Source organism: Urocampus carinirostris, chromosome 10, assembly GCF_059441175.1.
Source record: "Urocampus carinirostris isolate Australia breed hairy pipefish chromosome 10, RoL_Ucar_1.0, whole genome shotgun sequence".
NCBI lineage: Eukaryota > Metazoa > Chordata > Actinopteri > Syngnathiformes > Syngnathidae > Urocampus > Urocampus carinirostris.
Window position 1 is genome coordinate 7759669 of NC_142358.1, and position 374 is coordinate 7760042.

The window sequence follows — 374 nt, forward strand, 5'->3', positions numbered from 1 at the left end:
GGGCGCATTTGATTCACATGACCACAAGACGGAAGTGACGAACCGATCTACAGCAGATGACCGTGTTAGCTTGTTTTTCTCTTTTTTCCCTTTCCCGATACTTTAATTTTTGGTCACCAATTAAAGTTCAAGCATACTATTTCACTTCTAGTTTGTATTTCATGTCATCAATATAAAATGCTTATCAAATTTTCTTTGTAAACCCGGTGTTCACTGGGAGGAGCTAAAGAGGCCGGGTGCGTATGGAGCTGGTAGCGGACAAAGGAGGGGTCCTTGGCGCGCTGATCCCGGTTTACGCAAACTGGGTTTTGGGACATCGAATGGTAACTCTCTGGCGGGGAAGGAGCCCGAGTTAGTGTGTGAGGTTGAGAAGT